Source organism: Anolis carolinensis, chromosome 4, assembly GCF_035594765.1.
Source record: "Anolis carolinensis isolate JA03-04 chromosome 4, rAnoCar3.1.pri, whole genome shotgun sequence".
Lineage (NCBI taxonomy): Eukaryota > Metazoa > Chordata > Lepidosauria > Squamata > Dactyloidae > Anolis > Anolis carolinensis.
The window spans coordinates 220,754,156-220,776,510 of record NC_085844.1 but is presented as its reverse complement, the minus strand read 5'-3'; the positions used below and the strand labels follow the sequence as shown (position 1 = coordinate 220,776,510).

General features: G+C 38.7%; 1 protein-coding gene across 23 annotated transcripts in view; it reads left to right on the top strand.

Moving 5' to 3' along the window:
* ptprt (protein tyrosine phosphatase receptor type T) overlaps positions 1-22,355 on the top strand; it is an 845,816-nt gene that overhangs the window by 388,547 nt on the left and 434,914 nt on the right. The gene's annotated exons all lie outside the window — the stretch shown is intronic.

The following is a 22,355-nucleotide window of genomic DNA, read 5'->3' as shown; positions in this document are numbered from 1 at the left end:
CCTTTAGAACACTTAATGAAATCCAGTTTTCTGTAATCCCTTAAACTAGATCCTTATTAACCATACATATATTATGGGTGGAATTAATTTTTGAAAATATTTTTAAATCGTCAAAATGTATCTATTGAGTGGCAGCAAACCCAGGTGCAAAGAATTCTGGACTGATGAAAATCTTCACAGTACAGAACTGAATTCTGCACTAAATTCTTTCTCTCCCAGAGGATTGATTCTGTTCGCACTTAAAAGAAATACTGATGAATTTACACATTCTGACATTATTGGCCAAACTAAAATTCACTAAACAGCACAAACACTTTCAAAGTTCCATTAGCTTCCTCATCAGGTATAGAATAAAAAAACCCACATACACACAATGAAGAAAGGACAGTGTTGGAGCCACAGGCCTACATTTTGTATCAGATGCCTGTCCCTGCTGTAGTTCTGTTGGTCTGGAGGGATTCCAATGCAAGGAGAAGCCACTTGCCTTTTTGGCTAATGTAGAATATTGACCTTTTTTTTATCCATTGCATTGCACTATAGATTCATGGTTAGATTTCTGATCTGCTAAATTTTTAGTTGACCTTTGCTTCTAGAGCAGATATGGTGTCATCTATCAGCTGCCTTTGTGTATCTGTTTATTCACAATGAAATGCAGGACTATCCATTTATATCTGTAAAAATCCATTTTGATTTGACCCAGACCTCCATCTGCAAACTCAAAGTGATGGTACATTATTACCACAGAGTGGTTTCTCTGGATGGCACATTGCCACCTCAGCTCATCTCAGTAGGAAGTCTGCAACTTCCTCCATTCTTTAGAAATAAAATTTGTGAGACAGTATTACTGCTCAGCATGACATCATCCCTGGAAAGGGAACTAAATCCTTCTTTTTCTTTTCCCTAATAGCTGCTATATGAACAGCAATATCACACAGAGTATAAAAGTTTGAAGGATTGTAGGTAAAGGGGTGGGATCTAAAACAGTTTTGGAAACCAGATAATAATATTATTGTCATTCTGATACTTCATATTTATGTAAATATTACATGTCACAAGAGTTGTATTTGAGCTTGAAAATTTGACTCTTGGTAACATGTCTATTAAAGAGCATTGTTCTTAAGAGCCAAATTCTTTGATAATGTTGCAATGATATGAAGACTGGAGTCAGGGCTGTAGCCGGGGGGGGGGGGGGGTAGTGGTTCAACCCCCCCCCCCCCTGAATTTTTTCAAGTTAAAAAAAATATCTGGTTTACTCATGAATTTTAACTGGTTAACCAAATCCACATGCTAAGTCTATGAGACACAAAAAAATAAGAGTCCCTCCAGGCACTATTTCAAGCAGATATTGCCAGGTCTGTAGCCGGGGGGACAAAGCCAACACATGCTCCAGAACCTTGCTCAGAGTTCATATTGCATCCCTCATTTGCCTTTGATATCTCCCGTCACAGTGTTTAAAAATGAATTCTCCATGAAGATATGAGATAGCAAAAAAGGGCTCTAAATCCTAGAAGTAGCCAGCATCTGTGCTCTAAAATGCCAATGTCATTGACCATTCCCGCCATCATTCTAAGATATTTTTGATGTATTTAGTGAAGCCTTAATGGGTAACATGGAGCTACAGAGATAGATAAAGGTGAAAAAAATTTAGCTAAAGTGCCAATATTCATTTTATTCCAAAGACACATCTGCTTAATTCTCTCACTGTCATACTTTGGGCATATCATGGAAAGACGTGCTCTATTGAAAAGACAATAATGCTTGACAAAATTTGAAATGCAGTGAAACTCTGAAATTTGATACAATTGAGCATACCTAACCTCTTAATTTTAGTGCAACTACTAGCATTCCCTGCTCACTGGGAAATTACAAAATTCAAGTAAAACTACATTGTGAATAATAGTGTAGGAATACCCACAAGTTTCATTTAGCATTTTTACACCACCATTACATTTTTTATCTGTTCAGTCGATCTTTTCCTGGCAGTCTGATTACCGTATATACAGACCAGGGTACTTATTTAAAAAAATTAAAGTCCTGAATGGGATGCTAGTATCCTTTTGGACCAAAGTTGACTGTTTTGAAAAGTCTTCCACCTTCCACTTTCCAACCACCCCCATCTTGTGTTTCTTCTCACCGTTTTGATATTCAGTCTGTTCATAATTCACAGTTATGGTATGACTACGAATAAACTTTTACTGGAGTGGCAGCATCCTATGGAATTCTTGGATTTGCTTTTTAAGAAAAGATATTTAGAATTATCAGTCAGGGAAATCCTGTCTAACCAAACTATGGCTCCCAGGATCCCAAAAGATGCAACAATAGCAGTTAAATAGCAGTTCAAGTAGAATAATAACACTATCATTATGTATTGTGAAAGTTCCCATTATAAGGACTGTTTCCCTTGTACTCTCATTCTTATTTATGAATGGCTATCCTTCATAATCCCCCCCTTTGTAGGATAGCTTTGTTGGGCATTTAATATATTTTATGGCTTTGATTTTACTGGCTGATTTTCTTTTTTTAAGTTAAAAATTTTAAAAGATTTTCAGTGTTCCCAAAGGGGATTTGATTACCTTCCAAATCTATAATTCTAAAGTAAAGGTAAAGGTTTTCCCCTGACATTAAGACTAGCCATGTCCGACTCTGGGGGTTGGTGCTCATCTCCATTTCTAAGCCAAAGAGCCGACATTGTCCATAGACACCTCCAAGGTAATGTGGCCAGCATGACTGCATGGAGCACCGTTACCTTCTCACCAGAGCGGTACCTATTGATGTACTCACATTTGCATGGTTTCGAACTGCTAAGTTGGCAGAAGCTGGGGCTAACAGCAGGAGCTCACTTCGCCCCCCAGATTTGAACTGACAACCTTTCGGTCAGCAAGTTCATCAGCTCAGCGGTTTAATCCGCTGCGCCGCAGAGGGCTTTGCAACATCAATATTCATCCAAGGGTTGTCGTGATTTTACAACATATGGGAATGCATTGCTTGATGGTGGAGTTACTGATGCTCCATGGCCCAGTGTTTAATGGACAGTGATATGCTTCTGGGCACTCCTCAGTGTGTTCCTACATCCTGGCCAGGAAGTACAAAAAAAAAGCACTTGATGGACATTAGAAGTATCCCAATGTGCATCAGAACTACCCAACATGCATTGGTCTACTCTTACCAGTACCTTCATAATTCAGTAATAGGGTTTTATACCTATACTGTTTTCCCGAAAATAAGACATCCCCTGAAAATAAGACCTAGTGGAGATTTTGCTGAATTGCTAAATATAAGGCCTCCTCTGAAAGTAAAACCTAGCAAAGTTTTTGTTTGGAAGCATGCCTGCTGAACAGAACACCAGAGCATGCAGGATCAGTAAATTTACATACCATAGATTGTTTTACATGGAAATAATGGTAGTAACAAGAACTTATTGATAGGATTCACAGTTTGTCTGGTTATGCTGGTTTCTGATGACAACTACTGTACAGTATATAATAATGTTCTTTTTTTTGTTCAACAATAAATATGAATTATTTTCCATGGAAAAATAAGACATCCCCTGAAAATAAGACCTAGCTCATCTTTGAGAGCAAAAATTAATATAAGACATTGTCTTATTTTCAGGGAAACATGGTATGGATTCATAAAATTGCAAAGGTTTGAGTGTGATGTAGCATTTCTACTCTTATCATTTTATTGTTTTAAGCTTCTTTCAGTTTCATTGTATTTTTAAAAAGCTCATAGTCTAGCTTTTAGTATTTTTAGGCTTTCTCCTAATGTCAACTGCTGTTGGAAGCGCACAAGTGACAGATCAGATATAGATACTTGAAAGAGTTGAAATTTCTCTGAAACTTAGTGATGGCCTTCCATGTTCAACAACTTTTCCCTTTAATGCTCCACTGCCCTGTTTGATGTCTTTGATTGTTTTAGTTCATCTCTTCTCATTTTTATCAGAAGCTATTATCTTAGTTTCTAAAACTATTATTTTCTTCTCCACTTCAGAAATTTTACTTCCTAATTTACTTTTAACTCTTTTCAAAGAACAAAAGTGCTTACAAAAAAAGCTTCATTGTCTGTTTAATGGCAAGTTGTCCTGTATATTTTCTTTAGCCACTATTTCTCTGCCTTCCTTCCTGAAGTCATAAGGCCTCTTCATCTCTTTTATGCATTAATACTATATGTTTTAATTTCAGAAGCAATTACCTGCGAGTCATTCAAATTAGAACTAATTTCTTATGGGAAAAATCCACATTAAGTCTTGCAGTTCAAAACAAGTTCATCAGCCTTTACTAAAATGATTTCAAAATAAATTAATCTTTTATTATAATTATATTCTTCTCTGACTCTTATCAATCCATTTAACTTTTTGTATTTCGCAAATTGATCCACTCATTTTGTTTTTATCCTGATTTTTCTCTAATAAATTCATTCACTAGACTTAATACTAACCATTCACTTTCGTCTATCAATATACTCCTTTAGAAAACAACAGCCAATTCAGTTCACAAAAGAAGGAAGAAAAGTTGATGATGATCAATTGACTAATGCTTACTAGTTTCATAAATGCTTCATATATCGTAAATAGAACAAAAACTGATTTAAGGCATCTAAATTATTAATTTAATGTTAATGTTTATTTAATTATTACAGTGGTGAATGATTAATTGCAAATTTCAGTAAGGGAACTAATTAAATGTTAAATCTGCATATCATCAAAAATGAAATATAGACATATTTTGAGATAATTGGAAAACCACAAGATAATAAAGAGGAAACAATCACTAATTGTTAGATGGTATAGTTGTATGCTCTTTTTAAATCCCATATTAGTGTAATATGTTAGAACCAATATGGTAGAGGTATGTTCATCTTATTTATTTTTGCATAAAAGGCATAAAGGAATCCAGTAGCACATTTGAAACTAACTAGTCTGGTCTAATATAAGCATTTGTAGACTCCAGTCTAAGTAGCCTCAGTAAGAACAGATCACGGAACAACAGTCTGGTTCAAGATTGGGAAAGGAGTACGGCAGGGCTGCATACTTTCACTCTACCTATTCAACTTGTATGCAGAGCACATCATGCGACGTGTGGGGATTGACGATTCCAAGGCCGGAGTTAAAATTGCTGGAAGAAACATTAACAACTTTAGGTATGCAGATGATACCACTCTGATGGCCAAAAGTGAGGAAGAGCTGAGGAGCCTTACCACCAAGGTGAAAGAAGAAAGTGCAAAAGCTGGGTTGCAGTTAAACATCAAGAAAACCAAAATTATGGCAACCAGACTGATTGATAACTGGCAAATAGAAGGAGAAAACGTGGAGGCAGTGACAGACTTTATATTTCTAGGCGTGAAGATCACTGCAGATGTAGATTGCAGCCAGGAAATCAGAAGATGTTTACTTCTTGGGAGGAGAGCAATGGCAAACCTTGATAAAATAGTGAAGAGCAGAGACATCACACTAGCAACGAAGGTCCGCATAGTCAAAGCAATGGTATTCCCCATAGTAACGTATGGTTGTGAGAGCTGGAGCATAAGGAAGGCTGAGCGAAGGAAGATAGATGCTTTTGAACTTTGGTGCTGGAGGAAAATCCTGAGAGTGCCAACCAGTCCACCCTCCAGGAAATAATGCCCGGCTGCTCACTGGAGGGAAGGATATTAGAGGCAAAGTTGAAGTATTTTGGCCACATCATGAGAAGACAGGAAAGTTTGGAAAAAATCATGATGCTGGGGAAAATGGAAGGAAAAAGGAAGAGAGGCCGACCAAAGGCGAGATGGACGGACGGTATCCTTGAAGTGACTGGCCTGACCTTGAAGGACCTAGGGGCGGCGATGTCCGACAGGGAGCTCTGGCGTGGACTGGTCCATGAGGTCCAGAAGAGTCGGGAACGACTATACAACTGAGCAGCAGACTCCAGTCCACTTCGTCAGATGCTGCCATCTTCCTTTATACTTTTTTAACACTAAAACCAATGTTAGTTTCAAAACATATCCTAATTTGACACGCAGCAGCAGCAGCAACAACAATAACAAGCTTTATTACAGTCCAAAATCCCAAATAGCTCCCAAAGATGCATCTAATCCATTTCATCCAAGAAATCTGGAGTTGTGATGCCATTACCCATTTCTCAAATATCCATCTGCTTTTGAAGAAGGAGGTTGATATTTATACAGTAAAGGTTGACATTTGTAACTTGGAGAGCAACCCCTTATGAGCCTAGATATACTGAAGGTGTTGTGACTGCGCCTTCGGGGATTATGGTTGATGGGGATGGAATTCGAAGAGGAAGAAAAAACCCTCGTGATGAGGGTTCACTGGAGGAGTTGCGCAGGAAGCGACTTAGAGAGCTATATGGGGGATCTTCTGAGGAAGATTCAAATGGGGAGATGGATGCTGAGGAACAGGTGGTGGCTGGGGAAGCGGGCACTGAATGGGCACAGCCACCAGAGATGTCTGGGGATTTGCGGTCTATGGATACTTCTGAACCTGGGGTTTCTGCAGGAGCTGATCCCAATTGGGATGCTTGGAGAAGGGAGGATGGTTCTTTAAGTGTTCATGGGGCTAAGTGTGGGCAGGATGATTGGGACTCCGACAAATTGCTAGGTACTCCAGATCCACGAGCTCTAGCTGTGTGGAGCTCAGACTCTGAGTAGATTTGGGACACCTGGTGTTTGGGTGTGAGTGTTTGGTCACCCAGGAGGAAGGGGAATAAAATGGGAATGTTTGGCCACTGCACTTTGCGTGTGGCAAGGTGTTGCTGAGGCGCCATTGGGATCTCTGTGTTTCCATGAAGACTTGGACTATGATTTGAATCTGCTGTTATCACCTAGCTTGGCTCTCGCTGTGTCTTATCGTGGACCTGTTTTGGATGACTGCACCCTCTTCAGACCTTGGATCGGAATTTGACCTTGCTACTGCCTTTGCCCTGTGATTGATGACTACTATCGGCTTTTGACTCCTGGCTTGCTCTTTGGACACCGCTGTTATCTCCTGACCTGACCTTGGAATCCCGGACGACGTCTTTTCACCATCCTTTTGGAGCCTTCGGCTTTATCCACATTGTGGAAGCAGTCTACTGCATTCTTAGTTTGTTTGTTTGTTTCCTGACCAATTTGGTGTTTTCTTTTGGGAACTGTTCCTTTGAAAACTACAGAGCCGGCTGGCAGGGCTTGGACTCAGAAAGTGCAGTTTGCACTAAGTTTGTTTAGCTTTGTTTTTACCTGCTTGTGTTGCTGAATTATATTTTTGTTTGAACTGCTCTTGAAGCACTGATAGTGAAGTGTTTCAAGGTTTTTTCTGTGTTAACATTACTTTTTGGCTTATCTGCTGAATAAACTCTATTTTTGTTCGCTAATTGGCGTCTGACTCTTGACAGAAGGACAAGAGTGTATAAAATGGTAGTGCATGACATTATCCAAACACGTTATCCAAACCTCCCTTCTCCCATATATACTAAGTGAACAACCTTTGAGCAAGTGTAATTAATTTCCCTCTCATTAACAATCAGTTAAAGGGTGAAAAAAAATCTGAAAATACCAACTCTACCTCTCATCCTGTCCTGCCCACTGCAGTTGCTCTAACATAACTACTACTTTCTTATGCATAATTTTCTCACTCTTAACACTTAGCTAGAATTGAGTTCAAAAGCCAAAGCATAAAAGGTACTCAGCAGCAAAGAGTCTGTTATTAAAGAATCATAAATCATAACACAGACCAAGGTCCATAAATCCAGGGTCTACAATAGCAGGTTCAGGCCATCAGGCCATCAAGGAACAAAATGAAATTTAGCTTCTAGTAACTAGATACTTTTATAGTGTAATACTGGAGAAACAGGAATTCTTACTGAAGGTTGGGGATGAGGATCAGGAACAGTCCTCATTCTTGGTAATTGCAGTGAGCACTGTGGAAATCTTCACATTTGATGGGATTGCCCAGGTGTAAACTTCACAGTTGGAGTAGTTATAAGGATTGAAGTGCTGTCATATTCAGTGACCAAAGTCATGGAATAAAGGGTTGATGGGTCACATGGTGGCAGATGTGCATTGCATGAGGAGATAACTCTACATACCTTCTCCATGGTTTTCTAGGACCCACTATAAGCATTTATGCATGGAAAGAGTAATATTGGAAATTTGATTCAGTTGTTCTATTTATTTATTTAATTTTTATCCCACCCTTCTCACCCCAAAGTGGACTCAGGGCAGTTCACAATCTTCTTCTACTTCTCCTCCTCTGCTTTAGAACATTTTATTATAGTTTGAGTAGTCAGTCCTATCTGTCAAAATGGCAGGAGAAGAGCAATCTTGCTGAAATGCTGAGCCTTTGCTACCACCTGTATGGTCATTCTCACAAAAATCCTGATCCTTTTTAAACATGAAAACAAAATCCATTGGGCATGATTTAAATTCTTTCTCGAGCAAACATTGCTCTCTTTTTAGACCAACAATCTTTTTACCCCTATCTTTTTCCCCATCATTGTCTGCAGCTATGTCTTGAATAATACTGATAGCAATTTTTAATTCAGAGAAATGTCTGGGAAGATCAGGGTCAGCATCACGGATATCTACATTCTTTTTAACTGTGCCAAGACATGCACAGTATTTTATGAGAAGATGCTTTTTTTTTTTCCTTTCTGAATTTCAAAGGCAGCTTTTTTGTATGCTGGGTGGCCTGCTTTTAAAAAAGCAGGAAAAGAGAATTTTAAAAGTCCTACTGTGTGTGCATGGAAGAAGCTCTGTGAATGAGATAAAATGCCTCACTGGATAGGGAGAAATTATATCTTTAGTTTTGCATATACATTCTTCCCCCCTCACTCTCAGTCTGGCATTTTCCCCTCCATTTCAGCCTTTCAAAGTGGAGCACTACAAATTGTGTCAGAACATCACCTACTTTTACACATTTGATCAAATAAGCCCCAAGGGTGGTATTGCAATGTAATTTCAGCAATGTAAAACCACCTTCTGTAGCAAGGTAAAGACCATTGCTCTGCCATTTCACCAACCTTGTCGCCAGCTGTTTTCTTTTGCTTATGCTTTGACAATGAAGCGAAATTAATTTAAGAAGAAAGAAACAGAACACTTGATAAGTTTACAAGCTCTTTTTTTTTAATTTGAAGAATTCAAAATGGCTTCCGTCATAAAAATCGCTGCTTCCTTTACCATATAGTAGACAGCAGTTACATATGTATAGAAAAGTAACGCATGTTTGCCAGAGCACAGAAGTAACATGTTACAAGACACAATGCTATGTGTTTCTTATTATTTTTGAAGGGAAGAGTGAAGGATGTTGACATGGTTATTTTGCTTTTCCAAAAATAATGTAATACTGGGAAATTTTGTTCTTTTTTTATGCAAAAAATAATGACTTTTTTTTCTGTATTTTGGAAGCCAAAATGTTTTGGGGGCCATTGTGAGATGATACTTTTCACCCTTTAAGCCAGTTTCTTTTTAAGATCAACATTACCTTCCCCTCCAAAAGTAACAACAGTAGCAAAATGAATACTTGAAAAATTACTCTTTGGTAACATTAATAACACAAAGTTTAACTCTGCAACAAATTTCATAACACATAAATAACAAAGTAACTTTCTGAGCAATGATTACAGAATGTGTGTATTGTTTCTACCCTTAAAAATATAGACTCATAAGATATCAATTCATTGAGATTTATTTTTAAACCTAACCTACCTGAGAAAAAATGTGTTTCAAAGTCCTCTGAAGATGCCAGCCACAGATGCAGGTGAAATGTCAGGAGAAAATGCTGCTAGAACACGGCCATACAGCCCAGAAAGCACACAACACTCCTGTCTTTCAATGTCTTTTTCAAAATGTCAAGATTATTTTTAAGAAAGCCAAAGGCTGTAAAATATCTCCTAAGATGAGCTTGGGGTGAAGATGGGGGGACTGGACAATGCTATTGTATATATAATCACAATTGGTCCTCATTGAATACGCTGCAGCTTATTCCAAGTAAATATTCAGAATAATCATCAGAAACAAAGCTGAACCATTTCAGAAAACAATTTCTCCTCAGATTAATGGCTTATTTTCATGCATGTTTAGTTGCATTACTTGCTTCTGTGGAACCCTATTCCAAGCTGTAGATACTGCTACAAGTCTTGCTTTTGTCATTATAGTTATTTTGTGAATTGGGAGAGTAGCTTACTTTTTGTTCACTAAAAACATTTGGTTCCAGTCTACATGAGCTTCACAATTAAAACATGTCTTCTATTTGATTAACATAATTTATATTGGGAAATCAAATATAATTTTACTAATCCAATGATATTTTCTCTTTGTTGTGCCAGCTCCACTGGCTGCCAGTTTGCTACGAAGTACAATTCAAAGTGCTGGCTTTAGCCTAGAAAACCCTAAACTATTCTGGCCCAACTTTCCTGTCCCAACGCATCTCCCTCTATGAACTATCTTGGAGTCTAAGATTGTCTGGGGAGGCCCTGCTCTTGGTCCCACTTTCTTCACAACCACTATTGGCAGGGACGAGAGACAGGGCCTTCTCGGTGGTGGCCCCTCGACTATGGAACTCCCTCACCAGGGAGATTAGATGAAACCCTTCCCTCCTGATCTTCTGCAAAAAAGTGAAGATGTGGCTCTTTGGCCAAGCCTTCAGAAATCTGGTGCAATAATAGATACGAAAGATGCGTAACTGACTAATGGAACGGCCCTGGCCTACGCCTATGGATCACGTGATTACCTTCAGGTAATCTTATACAACATTTTAATAAATTTGTGCATAAAACAAAGTTAGTGTACAGCAAGCCACCGGAAAGCAAAGGTGTCAGACCTATATCAACCATCCATGTGGACAATTTTGGAGCATTTCAGATTTTGGATTTCTAGATAAGGGACAGTCAATTTGTGTTTGGTATATGTTAACAATACTAAATTAGACTGATTCTTTGGTTATCTTCCCCACACGCTCACACATGAAGACCCCATGCTTGCGACACCATTGTTTGAAATGGGTAGTTATCTAAAATATTTAAACTTTGTTCAGCTTGATCAGCTTTGATTCATTCCACATGTAATTTCAGACATCCATTATCACTAGCAATAAACTTGATTTAAGATGTCTTATAGCCCTTTGTAGATTTTTATCCTGACTTGGTTTTCCAAACTGAAAGATGCTGTAAAAATTGTCTTTTCATCTCTAAAAAATAAAAAAAGTAAAATAAAAGATATGAGGTTCAAGAAGATAGCTGGTAGCAAACATATAACATTTAGAGTGTATAATGTGGAAATATCTTTGAGAAACTGCTAATATAAATCTTGGCAATTTTTTTTAAAAAAAATAATATCGTATCATCTATCTATTCATCTCTCCACAAGAAGAATCAATACAGCTCATGGGAAAAATTAAGTGACTGCTCAGATGGGAATGTGAAACATCCACAACAGGTGTCAGGACCCAGGCTGCAGAGCACCAATAACCATGCACAGAGACCAGAATCTATCTAATATCTTTATTAAGGGAATATATAAAGTCAATAAAAACAAGTGAAGAATATAGTTCAGAAGTAGACCTTTCAGGAAAGGTCAAATATAGTCCAGGAAATCAATGTCCAATATGAGATATTAGAGTCCAAAGTTATAATCCAATAACCGAAACACACACTTGGCGAGCAAGTGTGGGGAAATGACAGGGTCCTTTAGTCCAATGGAGCTTGACAACAAGGCTGGAAAACAAACTAGATTCTTGGCAAACAAGACTTGATACGAGGCAACAAGAAGCAAAAAGCAAGAACAAGGTCCGTGGTGAGGTCCGGGGAACAAGGCAGGCTTGGAACTAGAACAAGGTCCGTGGCAAGGTCCTGGAAACAAGGAACTGGAGTAGCGTAGTCCACACACGATCTCACTCCTGAAGCTGACGAATTGACTCCGCAAGGATCTCCTTGCGGGTAAACACCTATATAGGATCTTGTTTTCCCGCCAAGGAACACTTTCCCTGGGGAACAAGACTGTGTCCAGATGCATGACTCCTTAAGATTTCCCAAGGGAAACAGGCTTAATCAGCTAATTGTCTGGCAGCGATTCTGGCGCTTCGGCGATTCGCCTCCCTAGCGCCTCTATCTCTATTATAATTATCCTTACGAGAGAATGGGGGAGAATTCTGCCCAAGGCTTGTTTGGCTGACTTCTTGAGGGCAAACATCCTGCAGGTGCAGGGGCTCCAATTCTGGCTGAATCGGTGGGAAACCCAAGTTCTCCTCTTCGTCTGCCACAATAGTACTAGGAACGGGACTACATGGCCCATGAGACATCACAACAGGTAATTGTCATAAAACCAAGTTAATAAAACTGTTAGTGAAACCAATGTGACATTTATTCTCCTTTAGAACAAATAACCAGAAACCTGAAAATGCTCTCATTTCCCTACCTCACCCCCCCCCCAATGAAAGCTCATTGACATTTCAAATCCAAATAGAAGTCCACCATGCATTGCAGAAGCTTTTATCTTGTTATTCACCTTGCAGCTATCAAGAAGATGCCGACACAAACTGGTTTGGGCAATGTTTATCATGCTCTCAGTAAAGAAAGCTTTCCTATTACCTTATTCATTGTCTGAGATACAGAGGTACTTTTATTCTCTTCCATTCCTAAACAAGTACATGCATGTGGTAGTGTAGACTTGTTTGCTATTGAAGTTTTGAAGTACCTCATACTTCACGAGTAGAGAAGAATGCAGTTGTCTATTTCAAATAGTTTTTTTTCATGAATTCAATTATAATTCTGTTATGTACTATTTCTGCATTATTTTGATGGTGTGCTATTTTTTTGAAGGTGCACAAAAGTAGTATCTAATTGTGTATGTAATTTACACAGCTTGCACATGGTTGCATGAAACTTTTTCTAATTTCAGGAATTTTATGCATTGTTCTTCAGATAGATATTTATTTATTTATTACAGCATTTCTATCCCACTCTTCTCACACCCGAAGGGGGACTCAAGGCGGCTTACAACCAATTATAAAACACCAATATAAAAACAATTACAATACAACAATAATAATACATTAAATTAATTAGGGTAAAATATCCATATTAAAATATTTAGAGGTGCAACCCGAATCTCAGTCCAAGTCTATCAGTTCTTCGTTGTAAATTCATAATTATTAGTGCTGCATCTATCTCTCAAAAGCCTGGTCCCATAGCCAAGTTTTCAGTTTTTTGTGGAAGGACAAAAGAGTGGGAGCCTGCCTGATCTCAATAGGAAGGGCGTTCCATAGATGGGGGGCCACCACTGAAAAGGCCCTGTCTCTCGTCCCCACCAATCGCGCTTGCGAAGGTGGTGGGATCGAGAGCATGGCCTCCCCCGAAGATCTTAAACTAAGCAGTGGGTCATAGCGGGAGATACGTTTGGACAACTAAGCTGGGCCAGAACCGTTTAGCGCTTTATAGGCCAAAGCAAGCACCTTGAATTGTGCTCGGTGGAAAATTGACAGCCAGTGGAGCTGGCATATCAGAGGAGTGATGTGCTCCCTGTATGCTGCTCCGGTTAACAACCTGGCTGCCGCCTGTTGGACTAGTTGAAGCTTCTGAACAGTCTTCAAAGGCAGCCCCATGTAGAGTGTGTTTCAGTAGTCTATTCGGGATGTAACAAGAGCGTGGACCACCGTGGCCAAATCAGGCTTCCCAAGGTACAGGCGCAGCTGGCGCACAAGTTTTAACTGTGCAAAGGCTCCCCTAGCCACCGCTGAGACCTGAAGTAACAGGCTCAACGATGAGTCTAGGATCACCCCCAAGCTGTGAACCTGCGCCTTCAGGGGGAGTGTGACCCCATCCAGCAAAGGCTGTAACCCTATACCCTGATTGGCCTTCTGACTGACCAGGAGGACCTCTGTCTTGTCTGGATTCAGTTTCAATTTGTTGGCCCTTATCCAATCCAATACAGCTGCCAAGCACCAGTTCAGGACTTGGACAGGCTACCTATTGATAGGTGGAAAGGAGTGACAGAGTTGGACAACATCTGCGTACAGATGACACTGTACTCCGAAACTCCTAATGATCTCTCCCAGCGGCTTCATTTAAATGTTAAATAACATTTCTGCTGTCAGTTTTTGATCTTACTTTTATGAGTAATTTAGAAATATGTAAACATAATCTGAAAGATGTCTATTTCAATTCATATAGTATTCCAGCAAGTGAGATCTAGGGACTTATATACACTGGACAGTTTAGTCCAGTGTAAATACGCCCCAGAGAAGCCTTGGATCTGGGGCCATTGTTCACATGGCCAGGGAACACAGGACAGCATACACATTACCTTTTTCATGTCACTGCTACCACTCCTAGTTGGCCACAGAGCTCTGTGTAGGTTATTGTTATTGCATTCATTTATATCTCACTTCTTTCTTAAAAGAGGTGCAATGCAGCCAACAATACTACAATGTACAATTTAAAACCTAAAACATATAAAAACTAAAATAGAATTAAACACAGTGAAATTTATGTATTAGGTTGATTTGCCCTAATTTAGATAACTGGTGTGCTCCGTGGCAGATGTCTTCCAACACATTTTTTTGTCAGATGGTGCACTTTTAGGAGTCTGTAAATACATTGTTGGAGGACTTCATTTAGCATTTTAATTATGTGTGAAATTTACAGAACTTATAAAGTGAGGCTGTGAAGAAACTAGTTTTCTATTCAGGGCTGTTGCTTTCTTACTATATCTGTAAAAACCATTCACTCTTTCCTTGTTATAATATATTTCTTCACCACATTTACCCTGTTGATTGTTTTAATCACATTTTGCAGTTTCTGCCATAAGCAAGATTTACCAGCATATAGAGATAAGAACATGAAAAGAACCAAGATGGGTTCGACCAAAGGCGTATCTAACAAAACATACTGTTCACACACAGTAGGTAACCTGCTGCCTACAGGAACCCCTCAAACAGGACACAAATGCAACAAGACCATCCTGTTCATGTTCCCCAGCAAATGTTAATACAAAAGGAGAATCTCTGTCATATTCAAGGAGATACACATTAACATGAGTAGTACAAATAGTGATTTTCTTTCATTCAAAACAACAAAATTTTAAATACTGTAATATCGAAAGGAAAATCTTTGTGACTTTGTATATTCCAGTATCATGTCATAATGTTCAGCATTCCCTGTATGTATGAGAAATGGGTTAAAATATCTGCAGAAATTTGTGGGATGGTAAACAGTGGAATAATTTTCTCTCTAAGACTTCTTTGACATTTTCAGTGACTGTGCTGTATCCAAATGTATAATAAACAGTAATTTTTCAGAAGTGGATATAGCTAACCTTTCTCTGGTTCTTTAAAAATCTAATGATCTGTACTAATCAGTAATTTCTAGTCTTACTTAGCAACTATTCAAAAGTGGATAATATAGACACAGACGTCTTTGGGAATATACATAGGGTATATCTATATTTAAGTTTTAATGTTTCTTCCTAAATTAGCATCTATACAAATAAATTAGACTATGAAATTTGTATGCACATCTGTGCCTTCTTTTGTCTCCTTTTGAGTTTGATGTGTGCCCTCTTTTTTGAGTGGTGCATGAGTGGTCACCGTTATATGGATATTTACTAGCTAAAATACAGGAACTGGATTGAATAGTGAATGTCAGCTTTCTGAAATGGTTCTCCATTTTGAAATTATGGATGCTAGTCCTGGAACTGCACTACGTTTTTCTCTGCCAATGTATATTCCTTTGCCTTTTGTTGTTATTTCTTTATTCCTAATTATAGCACTGCAGCTGTCTTCCAATGACCGAAATAAACAAAAACACATTTTAGCAGATTTTTCTATCATATCCTTCTTGTTATTTAAGGTTATGAATTGCTAGGTAAGCTATTTCAGTGGGTGGGTCACAGACTTAGACACCTGTCCAAGAGCAATGCACAAGTTTCAACTACAGGCTTCACATTTTTATAGTGCTTTATAAATTAAAGGTTTTTAAGTAGGATGTTTCTATTGTGGGGACCTAGTCAACTCAGTTTGGATCCCAGCAATGAATATAATTCCTTCATATATGCTTAGAATTACAGTAATTATAGAATGTAACTATAAGCAACAACTAGAACAGCTTGCTTAGAATGAGAAAAAGCAGATCATCCGTGTCTATATTGGGGGGAAAAGAGTCAATCACAATCAACCCTGTTTCAGATTCAATTTTAAAATTAGTTACTTTGTTTGAAATATATATATTGATTGGTACAAACATAAATGCTTGATCATGATTAAACTATTGTAACTATTTATTGAGAAAAAAAACCTCTTGTTCATGTTATTTTCAGGACTGCTAGGAAATCACTGTTGCTGGTGACTAAGCCAAATGTAATGTGAATTTAACATATTTAGTAGAGTTGGGCATGGATACAGTTTCATCTGTTTCTTCTGTGTTTTCATACTTTCCCATTCATTTGGATGGAACAGAATGGTACAACCACGTCCGGAATAGAAAGAGCAGCAAAATGAAAAAAGGGGGAACAGTAACCATTTGGTCAGCAGACAGGGCCTACAGCTGAGCACTTGATGCTTGTAGGCCCGGCAGGCAGAGCTTGGTGGTCATAGGCCCGGATCGCAGGACCAACAGTCAAGCTCTGAACCTTCGACACTCGTAGGCCTGGCTCTCAGGGTCTATAGTTGAGCACTGAGCACCCAATGCTCATAGGCCAGCCAAGCGCTCAATGTTTGTAGGCTCATTTGCAGGGCCTACAGTCAAGTGCTGGGTGCTCAGTGTTCATAGGCCTGGCAGGCAGGATCTACAGCTGAGCTCCAGGCACCGGGTCTGCTTGGATATAAGCTCTAGCTGGTAGGCCCTGGTTCTTTGCCACCCAAGGTCCAAAAATCTTCATTTTTTTTGGACCTTGGACAGAAAAGCTCATTTGTATAGGTGCCTGTTTTCAGAAGTGGTGGATGGAAATGAGGCCATACGAATGGGACAAACAGAAATGGGTAGTGATTCCATGCAAATGTACAAGACTTAGATCCCTTTACACCTTCTCACGCCAGAAGCGACTTTCGTTTTCCCAAGTTGCTCCTGAAAGAAAAAAAAACAATGCAATCAAGTCATTTTTAATTAGATTCTAGTCACCATTTATCAGAAGTTTTTTCCTGAGATTTTTCTTTTTATTCCGACATAAAAGTATTAAGAATTTTATCTGAATATTTTCCACCTCCTCTAGCGCCATGGAACCATGTTAAATCCAGACACTGTGAAAGATGGAAATATATGACTAGACTACCAACACATATCTAGTGCTGTTACCAGAAGTTGAAATTTTAAAAACAAAGAATAGATATACTCCTCATGTTAATAATGATGAGACGTGCTCCTAAGAAACTGTTGAAATATTTCCTTTGATGTTTGTACTTACTTTAGCTTGAAATGCCATTTGTTACAAATTTGCTACTTCTTTCATATGTTTTCATCTACTTGAAGCCATCATTTGTAAATAAAAACAGATGTATAATTTCTTGCACTTTATGCACTTCATGCACTTTTAGCATGCATAAAATGATTTAAAAATTAATCTAGAAGTCATATATGTCTGTCACTTCAGAGCAAAACTTTTTTTCCATCAAAACTATTTTACTCCATTCTTTCCATGTCACCTGTGAATTTGACCCGGTCTCTGCCACATTCTATTGTCAACCTGTCCTCTATATCTCAGAAGGCTTCTTACATCTACAAAAGGGCAGATTTTCAGTTTTAGTTTGGCTATATTCCAGAGGAAGCAAGTGACAAAACCACCTCTGAATATTGCTTACCTACAAAAAACTCCACTTATGACATTCACAAGGTTACTGTAAGTCAACAGACAATGTGAAGACTCATACACAAATCTAGAACCTCAAAAGCCAGAAATTCTCAGATGGTAAAAGCCCCCAATAAAAAGAAAGGAGCACTGAATAAATACTAGAAATAACTTCATCATTCTATTAGCTCTTCAACAATAGAATGGTTTGGGGAGATGGTTCATGGAGGCGTTTATAGAGTTGAATGGTTCCTTGCTTTACATGTGGATTCCTATATTGGTGAAGGATTGAACTAGATGATTCTTGAGAGACCATACCAATTCTACCTTGCTTCTTCCTTGTCATCTGCCTAATTATTTCAACATAATTAGGGCAAAAACTGTGGAAAGGGAGCAAACACATTCTTTTGCTTCATCCTCATGTAGTTCAACATGGTTCCTACTCTACTTCTGTTTTAGTTATCATTGGCTTGAGTAAGAGACTATCTCCTATAGTAAGATTCCACAGAGACATTAAAATTGGCATCACTACCTCCTGGTTACTCATTTAGAAAACACTGAACCCTCATTATCATTTTCTGTGTCTCAATTATTTATATTCATTATCTTTGTGTATAGGCATAGGAGAGTGTAACCTTATGTAAACAGCACTCTCTTTTTTCTGGACTAATTATCTGAATATAATATAGCTTACTTAGCATACTTATTATAGTCGTGTTCTCTAGAGATTCTTAGTTAATATATGCTTCCTATCTCCATTCCCTCCTTGCACAATGAACTTCTATATGCCTTTGCTATTATTTCTTTGGTCATCAAATGTAAAGCAAGCATAAATCATTCAAAGAGAGTTGCCTGATCTCAGGCATTTTAAATGACAACTGTGCTGATTGAAGAAAATGTCACATCTAATCAGAGTGAAAATATTTATAATAAATTCCTTTGTTCAGACAGTCATATGCAGAATATTTCCATGACAAAGTAGAGTAAGGCTATGCTCTTCTCTTACAACTGCTGTTTTACTCCTATTATAACCCTAGCCCCCATAATTATGAATCAAGTAGACTTTTCTGCCCCCATACATAAGCACTACCACCATCAGTCTTCTGAACTGGAAAGAGCTTCCATTATTTGTGAGGGTATGTGATCTATAAACCTGAAAAATCCTGGTTATATGGAGAGCTTCCATGGTTAGAGGAGACTCTGCTATTGGGATTGGCAGTCTCCAAACATGGAGATATGAAGAAAACCTGAGGCTAGCATGCTGTGACAACAGATGTGTTGTCACCCTGTTCTGAAAGACCCAATATCTAATGCTATTATGCAAGCAGAAATGAAAGTGAAATCAATGTTACTAGAGTTGTACACCAGTTTTGTTTGGGTCACTGTAATCCAGTAAGGTTACTGTGTCTCAGCATGATTCCAATATTGCAACCTATTTTGTAATCATGTTACAGTAGCCCTAGTGATAGATATTTGGGTTTTCTGGAACATATATAAATGAGCATGCTATATGTGGTGTGTCTCATAGTGTTAACCATATAAAATACAGTAGGATTTGAGATAAATGTACATCAAACATATTCTATAACAGTGATTACTCTTGGCTGAGTAAACTTTGGATTGACTTTATCATGCAATCATAAGATACCTTCAGTGTGTGAAATCCCAAAATATGCTGTTTCTGTTTCGATAACATACTACTACTACTGCTTGGTCACTCAAATTACATTATTCTATGGAAGGGAATCATGCAGCCACCCAGATGTTGTTGGTCTTGAACCCAGGTAGTTCTAAGTAGCATAGACTGTGATGAGGAATGCTGGGATATGTCATTCAATATCATGTTTGTCAGGACCCTGGCTGCAGAGCACCAATAACCTTACACAGAGGCCAGTCTCTATCTAATATCTTTATTAAAGAAATATATAAAATCAATAAAAACAAGTGAAGAATATAGTTCAGAAGCAGACCTTTCAGATGAGGTCAATTATAGTCCAGAAATGTATTGTCCAATATAAGATATTAGAGTTCAAAGTTTTAATCCACTTGACCGAAACACACACTTTGCCAAGCAATAGTGTGGGGAAATAACAGAGTCTTTAAAGTCCAATGAAGCTTGACAACAAGGCTGGATATAAACTTGATTCTTGGCTAGATCCGTGACTGAAGACGAGGCTAACATGAAGCATGAAACAGAGTCCGTGGTAAAACCGTGAGACAGGGCAAGGCTTGAAGCTTGATCTGGGAAGCAAGGAACTGGGATTACGAAGTCCACACACGATCTCTCTCCTCAAGCTGATCAATTGACTCCGCAAAGAAACCCTCGCACCAAACACCTATATTGGGTCTCGTTTTCCCGCCAACAGAACTCTTTCCCTAGAGAACGAGAAGCGAAACCCAACTCTGTCCAGATGTGTGACTCCTTAGAATTTCCCAAGGGAAGCAGGCCTAATCAGCTTGATGTTTGGCAGCTAAGCATAAACTCCTCCATTGGGCCTCTCTGGCTCCCCTTTCTCTGGAATAAGATTCTTTTCTGGGAAACAGTGGGGAGTACTGCCCAAGGCCTGTTTGGCTGAATTCTTGAGGGCAAACATCAACATCCTGCAGGTGAAGAGACTCCGGCTCTTGCTGAACAGGCGAAAACCCCATGTTTTCCTCTTCATCTGCCACAATAGTACTAGGAACAGGACTACAAGGCCCATGAGTCATCACAATGTTGCATAACACTCACATCCTATACCAGCACTATTTCATCATGTATATATGAATAATTTGTTAGATTCACAGATTAATATTCTGTAACTGATTATAGGTGATTGAATAGGGGAGCATAGATAACATAAAATAGGTTTTGCTGTATAATAATGCTAAGCATAAGATACAAATGCCCTTGCTCAATTCCATTGCCACATGCTACTGTGACACCAATTCCCATTGATCACAGAAAATTTTTCAATTTGTTGAGGAAGGAAAGGTGGTGGTTTCACGCACAACTTACTCTGCTTTTCCTTCATTGTTTTCTGCAAAGAAAAGTTTCTCCACAGAAATCAGCTTTCAGTCTAGGGCTGTTCACTGTTCCGTTTTTTAAAAATGGGCTCTGGATGATTTGGCATTTTAGGACTCTGGATCGCCCGTAACAGCATGGACAGTACAGCCATATTTTTCTTTGGACACAACAAAACACCCGACAGCTGAAAATTGCTGTTTTTTTAATTTATTTATATCTTTTTGCTACATCTGGAGAGAGGAGCAGCAGCCACACATGCATACTGCTTTCCCTGTGAGCCCAGCTGCCTGAGCCAATCAGAAGAAGAAAGCCACTCACCTGTCTTTTAGCCAAGGTGGTCTATAAATATTGGGGCGAGTGCCTCCATTTTCCTGTGGCATCCTGGCTTTTGAGGGGAGAGAGATTGTGTGCTGCTAGCTCTGAGTGCTGTCGCCCCTTTTGATTGCATTTTGACTCAATTATTTTCCTTTGGCAATTTAATTACATTTTCTTAGTTTTATATCTTTCAGTCCCTTTATTTTTTAATTCAGTTAGGGAAGTTAGGGAGCATGTACATTTGGTGGGGAGGGGGGTTGTGAAAAAGTTTGTTTAAATATATGTGTGGTTTAATGAAGTGAAGGGATATCCTGACTCCCTTGATCCCCTGAAAGCTGTTTGTTGTTCATCTTTTTGACTCCTGCATTTTTCTTGTAGCTTCTGTGTGTGTGAAATCCTTCTATCACACAAGAAGCCTGAGCCTATTCCCTGCCCCTCCAATTATTAAAAATAATAAATATTTTGTGTGTGTGTGTGTGTACACATAATAATAAATATATACATACACATTTATAAATAACATATAATAATAATAATGTGTGGTCATGATGTAGATGCTGCTGGGTCAATTGGCTAGGTTTTCAGGGGAGCAAAAGCCAGATTGAGAGAGAGAGAGTTACTACTGAATCTCAATTAGGATTTTCAAATGCTTTTCATCCACTTGTGAAAATAAGCTGCTCAGGAGCCTATTGCCTTCTATGTGGATGGAAATGAAGACAACTGGCAGTGCTCTCCCATGCTTTGCTGCGCCTACAACAATTTCACTTTTAAAAACTTCTGTTGCTATCACACCACTTTTTTCATGTCAGAAGCGACTTGTAAAGTGCAAGCCACTCCTGTGTGAGAGAATTGGTCACCCGCAATAACGTTGCCCAGGGGACACTTGGGTATTTGATGTTTTACCATCTTTATGGGAGGCTTCTCTCATGTCCCCGCATGGGGAGCTAGAGTTGACAGAGAGAGCTCACCCACTCTCCCCAGATTTGAACTACCGACCTGTTGGTCAGTAGTCCTGCCGGCACAAGGGTCACACCACTGCCACTTACACAGATACAATTACACCAAAATTATTGATCAGAACAATTTCTGATCATACCCTCTTAAACAAACAAACTTCAATAGTTACGGAACTAAAGCTGCCATTAACCACTGCAGCACAGTTGATGGTGAGGAATCACTAAACTTGCAACATTTGAAGAGCTACGTTTGCCCCATCTCTGAGGAAGAAAAAAAGGAGAATGAAACAGAGTGCATTAAACATTTTTTTAAAAATGTTTTTAAGAACTCTTTT